Genomic DNA, 240 nt, shown 5'->3' with positions numbered 1-240 from the left:
ACAGGTACCTACCTACCTGACCCTAAAACTAACCTAAACTCAATTCACACCTTGGTCCTAAACCCAACCCACCAATGGTATTTAAACCAAATGGGGATTCGACTTTTGTCCCCAAATGCACCAGTTGTCCCCAAATGTAGGCATTTTGTCCTAAAATTGTCCCCAAATGTCACCAAAAACAACCTCTCTCCACACACACACACACACACACACACACACACACACACACACACACACACA

Source organism: Austrofundulus limnaeus, unplaced genomic scaffold (genome assembly GCF_001266775.1).
Source record: "Austrofundulus limnaeus strain Quisiro unplaced genomic scaffold, Austrofundulus_limnaeus-1.0 Scaffold624, whole genome shotgun sequence".
Classification (NCBI taxonomy): domain Eukaryota; kingdom Metazoa; phylum Chordata; class Actinopteri; order Cyprinodontiformes; family Rivulidae; genus Austrofundulus; species Austrofundulus limnaeus.
Note: the sequence above shows the minus strand (reverse complement) of the source record.